Raw genomic sequence first — 11,151 nt, forward strand, 5'->3', positions numbered from 1 at the left:
GGGAAAACGGACGAACTAGTGCAAAAGTTCGTGCCGCGAAATCGCGTCGGAATTTTTCCCAACGAACGCACCCGATCCACTCCATTTTACCCTAAACTGATGTTTTGGTATATTTTTCATACCATTTGTGTGCATTCGGGACCGTTTGGTTGCCTTACGAAACTCGGTGGAAAACGGGCCGAACTAGTGCAAAAGTTCATTCCACGAAGTTGCGTCAGAATTTTTCGCAATGAACGCACCCGATCCACCCCATTTGTCCCTAAACTGGCGTTTTGGTGCATTTCGTACCATTTGGGCGCATCTAGGACCGTTTGGTTGTCTTACGAAACTCTTTGCAAAACGGGCCCAACTAGTGCAAAAGTTCGTGCCACGAAGTCGTGCCGGAATTTTTTACAACGAACTGACCCGATCCACTCCATTGGACCATAAACTGACGTTTTGGTGCGTTTCGTACCATTTGGGTGCATTCGGGACCGTTTGGTTGCCTTACGAATCTCGGTGCAAAATGGGCCGAACTAGTGCAAATATCGTCCCACGAAGTCGCGTCAGATTTTTTCGCAACGAACACACCCGATCCACTCCATTGGAACCTAAAATGACATTTTAGTGCATTTCGTACCATTTGGGTGTATTCGGAACCATTTGGTTGCGTTACGAAACTCGGTGCAAAACGGGCTGAACTAGTGCAAAAGTTCGTGCCACGAAATCGCATCGGCAGTTTTCGCAACGAACGCACCCGATCCAACCCTTTGGACCCTAAACTGACGTTTTCGTGTGATTCGTACTATTTGGGTGCATTCGGGACAGATTGGTTGCCTTACGAACTCGGTGGAAAACGAGCCGAACTAGTGCAAAGTTCGTTCCACGAAGTCGCGTCCGAATTTTTCGCAGCGAACGCATTCGATCCACCCTATTTGACCCTAAACTGACGTTTTGGTGCATTTCGTACCATTTGGGCTGCATTCGGACCATTTGGTTCCCTTACAAACTCGGTGCAAAACGGGCCGAACTAGTGCAAAAGTTCGTGCCACGTAGTCGCGTCAGATTTTTCCCAGCGAACGCACCTGATCCCACACCAGTGGACCCTAAACTAATGTTGTGGTGTGTTTCATATCATTTGGGTGCATTCGGGACCGTTTGGTTGCCTTACGAAACTCGGTGCAAAACGGGCCGAACTAGTGCAAATGTTCGTGCCAAGAAGTCGCGTCAGAATTTTTTGCAACGAACTCACCCGATCCACCCCATTTGTCCCGAAACTGACATTTTAGTGCATTTCGTACCATTTCAGTGCATTCGGGACCGTTTGGTTGCCTTACGAACTCGGTGGATAACCGGCCGAACTAGTCCAAAAGTTCGTGCCACGAAGTCGCGTCGGAATTTTTCGCAACGAATGCACCCGATCCACCCCATTTAACCCTAAACTAATGTTTTGGGGCATTTTGTACCATTTGGGTGTATTCGGGACCATTTGGTTGCCTTACGAAACTCGGTTGAAAACGGGCCGAACTAGTGCAAAAGTTCGTGCCGCGAAATCGCGTCGGTATTTTTCCCAACGAACGCACCCGATAGAACCCATTGGACCTTAAACTGACGGTTTGGTGCGTTTTTCATACCATTTGGGTGCATTCGAAACCGTTTGGTTGCCTTACGAAACTCGGTGCAAAACAGGCCGAACTAGTGCAAATGTTCGTGCCACGAAGTCGCGTCAGAATTTTTCGCAACGAATGCACCCGATCCACTCCATTGGACCCTAAAATGATATTTTAGTGCATTTCGTACCATTTGAGTGTATTCGGGACCGTTTGGTTGCCTTACGAAACTCGGTGCAAAACGGGCCGAACTGGTGCAAAAGTTCGTGCCACGAAGTTCCGTCAGAATTTTTCACAACGAAAGCACCCGATCCACTCCATTTTACCCAAAACTGATGTTTTGGTGCATTTCGTACCATTTGGGTGTATTCGGGACCGTTTGGTTGCCTTACGATACTCGGTGGAAAACAGGCCGAACTAGTGCAAAAGTTCGTGCCACGAAATCGCGTCGGAATTTTTCCCAACGAACGCACCCGATCCACTCCATTGGACCCTAAACTGATGTTTTGGTGCATTTTTCGTACCATTTGGGTGCATTCGGGACCGTTTGGTTGCCTTACAAAACTCGGTGGAAAACGGGCCGAACTAATGCAAAAGTTCGTGCCACGAAGTTGCGTCAGAATTTTTCACAACGAAAGCACCCGATCCACCCCATTTGTCCCTAAACTGACGTTATGGTGCATTTCGTACCATTTGGGTGCATTCGGGACCGTTTGGTTGCCTTATGAAACTCGGTGGATAACGGGCCGAACTAGTCCAAAAGTTCGTGCCACGAAGTCGTGTCGGAATTTTTCGCAATGAATGCACCTGATCCACCCCATTTAACCCTAAACTGATGTTTTGGTGCATTTCGTACCATTTGGGTGTATTCGGGACCATTTGGTTGCCTTACGACACTCGGTGGAAAACGGACCGAACTAGTGCAAAAGTTCGTGCCGCGAAATCGCGTCGGAATTTTTCCCAACGAACGCACCTGATCAACTCCATTGGACCCTAAACTGATGTTTTGGAGCGTTTTTCGTACCATTTGGGTGCATTCGGGACCGTTTGGTTGCCTTACGAAACTCGGTGCAAAACGGGCCGAACTAGTGCAAATGTTCGTGCCACGAAGTCGCGTCAGAATTTTTCGCAACGAACGCACCCGATCCACTCCATTGGATCCTAAAATGACATTTTAGTGCATTTCGTTCCATTTGAGTGTATTCGGGACCGTTTGGTTGCCTTACGAAACTCGGTGCAAAATGTGCCGAAATAGTGCAAAAGTTCGTGCCACGAAGTCGCGACGAAATTTTTTACAACGAACGCACCCAATCCACTCCATTGGACCCTAAACTGATGTTTTGGGGCGTTTCATACCATTTGGGTGTATTCGGGACCGTTTGGTTGCCTTACGAAACTCGGTGGAAAACGGGCCGAATTACTGCAAAAGTTCGTGCCACGAAATCGCGTCGGAATTTTTCGCAAGGAACGCACCCGATCTACTCCATTGGACCCTAAACAGACTTTTTGGTGCGTTTTTCGTACCATCTGGGTGCATTCGGGACCGTTTGGTTGCCTTACTAAACTCGGTGGAAAACGGGCCGAAATAGTGCAAAAGTTCGTGCCACGAAGTCGCGTCAGAATTTTCGCAACGAACACGCCCGATCCACCCCATTTGTCCCTAAACTGATGTTTTGGTGCATTTCGTACCATTTGGGCGCATCTTGGACCGTTTGGTTGTCTTACGAAACTCGGTGGATAACGGGCCGAACTAGTGCAATAGTTCGTGCCACGAAGTCGCGTCGGAATTTTTTGGAACGAACACACCCGATCCACCCCATTTAACCCTAAACTGATGTTTTGGTGCATTTCGTACCATTTGGGTGTATTCGAGACCGTTTGGTTGCCTTACGAAACTCGGTGTAAAACGGGCCGAACTAGTGCAAAAGTTCGTGCCACGAAGTTTTGTCAGAATTTTTCGCAACGAACGCACCCGATCCACCCCATTTGTCCCTAAACTGATGTTTTGGTGCATTTCATACCATTTGGGCGCATCTAAGACCGTTTGGTTGTCTTACGAAACTCGTTGCAAAACGGGCCGAACTAGTGCAAAATTTCGTGCCACGAAGTCGCGTCGGAATTTTTTACAACGAACGCACCCTATCCTCTCCATTGGACCCTAAATTGACGTTTGGTGCGTTTCGTACAATTTGGGAGCATTCGGGACTGTTTGATTGCTTTACGAATCTCGGTGCAAAATGGGTCGAACTAGTGCAAAAGTTCGTGCCACAAAGTCACGTCAGAATTTTTCGCAACGAACACACCCGATCCAACCCATTGGACCCTAAACTGACGGTTTGGTGCGTTTTGTACCATTTGAGTGCATTCGGAACCGTTTGGTTGCCTTACGAAACTCGGTGCAAAACGGGCCGAACTAGTGCAAATGTTTGAGCCACGAAGTTGCGTTAGAATTTTTCGCAACGAACGCACCCGATCCACCCCATTGGACTCTAAACTGACATTTTGGGGCATTTCATACCATTTGGGCACATTCGGGAGTTGCCTTACGAAACTCGGTGGAAAACGAGCCGAAGTAGTGCAAATGTTCGTTCCACGAAGTCGCGTCAGAATTTTTCGCAACGAATGCACCCGATCCACCCCATTTGTCCCTAAACTGACGTTATGGTGCATTTCGTACCATTTGGGTGCATTCGGGACCGTTTGTTTGTCTTACGAAACTCGGTGGATAACGGGCCGAACTAGTATAAAAGTTCGTGCCACGAAATCGAGTCGGAATTTTTCCCTACGAACACAACCGATCCACCCCATTTGTCGCTAAACTGACGTTTTGGTGCATTTTTCATACCGTTTGGGTGCATTCAGGACCGTTTGGTTGTCTTACGAAACTCGGTGCAAAACGGGCCGAACTAGTGCAAAAGTTTGTGCCACGAAGTCACGTTAGAATTTTTGGCAACGAACGCACCCGATCCACTCCATTGGACCCTAAAATGACATTTTAGTGCATTTCGTTCCATTTGAGTGTATTCGGGACCGTTTGGTTGCCTTACGAAACTCGGTACAAAACGGGCCGAACTGGTGCAAAAGTTCGTGCCACGAAGTTGCATCGGAATTTTTCACAACGAAAGCACCCGATCCACCCCATTTAACCCTAAACTGATGTTTTGGTGCATTTCGTACCATTTGGGTGTATTCGGGACCGTTTGGTTGCCTTACGAAACTCGGTGTAAAACGGGCCGAACTAGTGCAAAAGTTCGTGCCACGAAGTTGCGTCAGAACTTTTCGCAACGAACACTCCCGATCAACCCCATTTGTCCCTAAACTGACGTTTTGGTGCATTTCGTACCATTTGGGCGCATCTAGGACCGTTTGGTTGTCTTACGAAACTCGGTGGATAACGGGCCGAACTAGTGCAAATGTTCGTGCCACGAAGTTGCGTCAGAATTTTTTGCAACGAACGCACCCGATCCACTCCTTTGGACCCTAAACAGACTTTTTGGTGCGTTTTTCGTACCATCTGGGTGCATTCGGGACTGTTTGGTTGCCTTACTAAACTAGTGCAAATGTTTGAGCCACGAAGTTGCGTTAGAATTTTTCACAACGAACGCACCCGATCCAACCCATTGGACTCTAAACTGACATTTTGGTGCATTTCATACCATTTGGGCACATTCGGGACCGTTTGGTTGCCTAACGAAACTCGGTGGAAAACGGGCCGAAGTAGTGCAAATGTTCGTTCCACGAAGTTGCGTCAGAATTTTTCGCAACGAATGCACCCGATCCACCCCATTTGTCCCTAAACTGACGTTTTGGTGCATTTTGTACCATTTGGGCGCATCTAGGACCGTTTGGTTGTCTTATGAAACTCAGTGCAAAACGGGCCGAACTAGTGCAAAAGTTCGTGCCACGAAGTCACGTCAGAATATTACGCAACGAACGCACCCGATTCAATACATTGGACCCTGAACTGACGGTTTGGTGCGTTTTATACCATTTGGGTGCATTCGGAACCGTTTGGTTGCCTTACGAAACTCGGTGCAAAACGGGCCGAACTAGTGCAAATGTTTGAGCCACGAAGTGGCGTTAGAATTTTTCGCAACGAACGCACCCGATCCACCCCATTGGACCCTAAACTGACATTTGGGTGCATTTCATACCATTTGGGCACATTCGGGACTGTTTGGTTGTCTTACGAAACTCTTTGCAAAATGGGCCCAACTAGTGCAAAAGTTCGTGCCACGAAGTCGCGTCGGAATTTTTTACAACGAACACACACGATCCACTCCATTGGATCCTAAACTGACGTTTTGGCGCGTTTCATACCACTTGGGTACATTCGGGGCCATTTGGTTGCCTTACGAAACTCGGTTCAAAACGGGCCGAACTAGTGCAAAAGTTCGTGCCACGAAGTCACTTCAGAATTTTTCGCAACGAACGCACCCGATCCAACCCATTGGACCCTTAACTTACATTTTGGTGCATTTCGTACTATTTGGGTGCATTCGGGACTGTTTGGTTGCCTTACGAAACTCGGTGCAAAACGGGCCGAACTAGTGCAAATGTTCGTGCCACGAAGTCGCGTCAGAATTTTTTGCAACGAACGCACCCGATCCACTCCATTGGACCCTAAAATGACATTTTAGTGAATTTCGTACCATTTGGGTGTATTCGGGACCGTTTGGTTGCCTTACAAAACTCGGTGCAAAACGGGCCGAACTGGTGCAAAAGTTCGTGCCACGAAGTTGCGTCAGAATTTTTCACAACGAAAGCACCCGATCCACCCCATTTAACCCTAAACTAATGTTTAGGTGCATTTCGTACTATTTGGGTGTATTCGGGACCGTTTGGTTGCCTTACGAAACTCGGTGCAAAACGGGCCGAACTGGTGCAAAAGTTCGTGCCACGAAGTTGCGTCAGAATTTTTCACAACGAAAGCACCCGATCCACCCCATTTAACCCTAAACTAATGTTTAGGTGCATTTCGTACTATTTGGGTGTATTCGGGACCGTTTGGTTGCCTTACGAAACTCGGTGCAAAACGGGCCGAACTGGTGCAAAAGTTCGTGCCACGAAGTTGCGTCAGAATTTTTCACAACGAAAGCACCTGATCCACCCCATTTAACCCTAAACTAATGTTTAGGTGCATTTCGTACTATTTGGGTGTCTTCGGGACCGTTTGGTTGCCTTACGAAACTCGGAGCAAAATGGGCCGAACTAGTGCAAAAGTTCGTGCCACGAAATCGCGTCGGAATTTTTCGTAACGAACGCACCCGATCCACTCCATTGGACCCTAAACAGACTTTTTGGTTCGTTTTTCGTACAATCTGGGTGCATTCGGGACCGTTTGGTTGCCTTACTAAACTCGGTGGAAAACGGGCCGAACTAGTGCAAAAGTTCGTGCCACGAAGTTGCGTCAGAATTTTTCGCAACGAACACACCCGATCCAACGCATTGGACCCTAAACTGACGGTTTGGTTCGTTTTGTACCATTTGGGTGCATTCGGAACCGTTTGGTTGCCTTACGAAACTCGGTGCAAAACGGGCCAGACTAGTGCAAATGTTTGAGCCACGAAGTTGCGTTAGAATTTTTCGCAACGAACGCACCCGATCCACCCCATTGGACTCTAAACTGACATTTTGGTGCATTTTCATACCATTTGGGCACATTCGGGACCATTTGGTTGCCTTACGAAACTCGGTGGAAAACAGGCCGAAGTAGTGCAAAAGTTCGTGCCACGAAGTCGCGTCGGAATTTTTTACAACGAACGCACCCGATCCACTCCATTGGACCCTAATTGACGTTTTGGTGCGTTTCGTACCATTTGGGTGCATTCGGGACCGTTTGGTTGCCTTAACGAAACTCGGTGCAAAACGGACCGAACTAGTGCAAAAGTTCGTGCCACGAAGTCACGTCAGAATATTACGCAACGAATGCACCCGATTCAATACATTGGACCCTGAACTGACGGTTTGGTGCGTTTTATACCATTTGGGTGCATTCGGAACCGTTTGGTTGCCTTACGAAACTCGGTGCAAAACGGGCCGAACTAGTGCAAATGTTTGAGCCACGAAGTGGCGTTAGAATTTTTCGCAACGAACGCACCCGATCCACCCCATTGGACCCTAAACTGACATTTTGGTGCATTTCATACCATTTGGGCACATTCGGGACTGTTTGGTTGTCTTACGAAACTCTTTGCAAAATGGGCCCAACTAGTGCAAAAGTTCGTGCCACGAAGTCGCGTCGGAATTTGTTACAACGAACACACACAATCCACTCCATTGGATCCTAAACTGACGTTTTGGTGCGTTTCATACCACTTGGGTACATTCGGGGCCATTTGGTTGCCTTACGAAACTCGGTTCAAAACGGGCCGAACTAGTGCAAAAGTTCGTGCCACGAAGTCACTTCAGAATTTTTCGCAACGAACGCACCCGATCCAACCCATTGGACCCTTAACTTACATTTTGGTGCATTTCGTACTATTTGGGTGCATTCGGGACTGTTTGGTTGCCTTACGAAACTCGGTGCAAAACGGGCCGAACTAGTGCAAATGTTCGTGCCACGAAGTCGCGTCAGAATTTTTTGCAACGAACGCACCCGATCCAATCCATTGGACCCTAAAATGACATTTTAGTGCATTTCGTACCATTTGGGTGTATTCGGGACCGTTTGGTTGCCTTACGAAACTCGGTGCAAAACGGGCCGAACTGGTGCAAAAGTTCGTGCCACGAAGTTGCGTCAGAATTTTTCACAACGAAAGCACCCGATCCACCCCATTTAACCCTAAACTAATGTTTAGGTGCATTTCGTACTATTTGGGTGTATTCGGGACCGTTTGGTTGCCTTACGAAACTCGGTGCAAAACGGGCCGAACTGGTGCAAAAGTTCGTGCCACGAAGTTGCGTCAGAATTTTTCACAACGAAAGCACCCGATCCACCCCATTTAACCCTAAACTAATGTTTAGGTGCATTTCGTACTATTTGGGTGTATTCGGGACCGTTTGGTTGCCTTACGAAACTCGGTGCAAAACGGGCCGAACTGGTGCAAAAGTTCGTGCCACGAAGTTGTGTTAGAATTTTTCACAACGAAAGCACCCGATCCACCCCATTTAACCCTAAACTAATGTTTAGGTGCATTTCGTACTATTTGGGTGTATTCGGGACCGTTTGGTTGCCTTACGAAACTCGGAGCAAAATGGGCCGAACTAGTGCAAAAGTTCGTGCCACGAAATCGCGTCGGAATTTTTCATAACGAACACACCCGATCCATCCCATTGGACCCTTAACTTACATTTTGGTGCATTTCATACTATTTGGGTGCATTCGGGACCGTTTGGTTGCCTTACGAAACTCGGTGCAAAACGGGCCGAACTAGTGCAAATGTTCGTGCCACGAAGTCGCGTCAGAATTTTTTGCAACGAACGCACCCGATCCACTCCATTGGACCCTAAAATGACATTTTAATGCATTTCGCACCATTTGGGTGTATTCAGGACCGTTTGGTTCCCTTACGAAACTCGGTGCAAAACAGGCCGAACTGGTGCAAAAGTTCGTGCCACGAAGTTGCGTCAGAATTTTTCACAACGAAAGCACACGATCCACCCCATTTAACCCTGAACTAATGTTTATGTGCATTTCGTACTATTTGGGTGTATTCGGGACTGTTTGGTTGCCTTACGAAACTCGGTGCAAAACGGGCCGAACTAGTGCAAAAGTTCGTGCCACGAAATTGCGTCGGAATTTTTCATAACGAACACACCCGATCCACTCCATTGGACCCTAAACAGACTTTTTGGTGCGTTTTTCGTACAATCTGGGTGCATTCGGGACCGTTTGGTTGCCTTACTAAACTCGGTGGAAAACGGGCCGAACTAGTGCAAAAGTTCGTGCCACGAAGTTGCGTCAGAATTTTTCGCAACGAACACTCCCGATCAACCCCATTTGCCCCTAAATTGACGTTTTGGTGCATTTCGTACCATTTGGGCGCATCTAGGACCGTTTGGTTGTCCTACGAAACTCGTTGCAAAACGGGCCGAACTAGTGCAAAAGTTCGTGCCACGAAGTCACGTCAGAATTTTTCTTAACGAACACACCCGATCCAACGCATTGGACCCTAAACTGACGGTTTGGTGCGTTTTGTACCATTTGGGTGCATTCGGAACCGTTTGGTTGCCTTACGAAACTCGGTGCAAAACGGGCCAGACTAGTGCAAATGTTTGAGCCACGAAGTTGCGTTAGAATTTTTCGCAACGAACGCACCCGATCCACCCCATTGGACTCTAAACTGACATTTTGGTGCATTTTCATACCATTTGGGCACATTCGGGGCCATTTGGTTGCCTTACGAAACTCGGTGGAAAACGGGCCGAAGTAGTGCAAAAGTTCGTGCCACGAAGTCGCGTCGGAATTTTTTACAACGAACGCACCCGATCCACTCCATTGGACCCTAATTGACGTTTTGGTGCGTTTCGTACCATTTGGGTGCATTCGGGACCGTTTGGTTGCCTTAACGAAACTCGGTGCAAAACGGACCGAACTAGTGCAAAAGTTCGTGCCACGAAGTCACGTCAGAATATTACGCAACGAACGCACCCGATTCAATACATTGGACCCTGAACTGACGGTTTGGTGCGTTTTATACCATTTGGGTGCATTCGGAACCGTTTGGTTGCCTTACGAAACTCGGTGCAAAACGGGCCGAACTAGTGCAAATGTTTGAGCCACGAAGTGGCGTTAGAATTTTTCGCAACGAACGCACCCGATCCACCCCATTGGACCCTAAACTGACATTTTGGTGCATTTCATACCATTTGGGCACATTCGGGACTGTTTGGTTGTCTTACGAAACTCTTTGCAAAATGGGCCCAAGTAGTGCAAAAGTTCGTGCCACGAAGTCGCGTCGGAACTTTTTACAACGAACACACACGATCCACTCCATTGGATCCTAAACTGACGTTTTGGTGCGTTTCATACCACTTGGGTACATTCGGGGCCATTTGGTTGCCTTACGAAACTCGGTTCAAAACGGGCCGAACTAGTGCAAAAGTTCGTGCCACGAAGTCACTTCAGAATTTTTCGCAACGAATGCACCCGATCCAACCCATTGGACCCTTAACATACATTTTGGTGCATTTCATACTATTTGGGTGCATTCGGGACCGTTTGGTTGCCTTACGAAACTCGGTGGAAAACGGGCCGAACTAGTGCAAATGTTCATGCCACGAAGTCGCGTCAGAATTTTTTGCAACGAACGCACCCGATCCACTCCATTGGACCCTAAAATGACATTTTAGTGCATTTCGTACCATTTGGGTGTATTCGGGACCGTTTGGTTGCCTTACGAAACTCGGTGCAAAACGGGCCGAACTGGTGCAAAAGTTCGTGCCACGAAGTTGCGTCAGAATTTTTCACAACAAAAGCACCCGATCCACCCCATTTAACCCTAAACTAATGTTTAGGTGCATTTCGTACTATTTGGGTGTATTCGGGACCGTTTGGTTGCCTTACGAAACTCGGTGCAAAACGGGCCGAACTGGTGCAAAAGTTCGTGCCACGAAGTTG

Source organism: Panicum virgatum, chromosome 7N (genome assembly GCF_016808335.1).
Source record: "Panicum virgatum strain AP13 chromosome 7N, P.virgatum_v5, whole genome shotgun sequence".
Classification (NCBI taxonomy): Eukaryota; Viridiplantae; Streptophyta; class Magnoliopsida; order Poales; family Poaceae; genus Panicum; species Panicum virgatum.